Genomic DNA, 246 nt, shown 5'->3' with positions numbered 1-246 from the left:
TTTCCGTTGTGCTGGAAGTCAGTAATTATATCATAATTATATAACATTAATATGATATGTGATATTAAAAGCTGTGATTGTTGTTGTTTGTTTCAGTCATCACGTACCGAGACCCAAAGACAAAGTAGTTCCTCTGCACAGACTGCCTCCTCCGTGGTGAGACTCCAGCAATATTCATCTCTGATTGGTGTTAGCTGTTAGTCCCGCCCTCTGACTCTCTCTCTCTCTCTCTCTCTCTCTCTCTCT

This window comes from Sander lucioperca, chromosome 10 (assembly GCF_008315115.2).
Source record: "Sander lucioperca isolate FBNREF2018 chromosome 10, SLUC_FBN_1.2, whole genome shotgun sequence".
Taxonomy (NCBI): domain Eukaryota; kingdom Metazoa; phylum Chordata; class Actinopteri; order Perciformes; family Percidae; genus Sander; species Sander lucioperca.
This window is presented reverse-complemented; position numbering follows the sequence as displayed.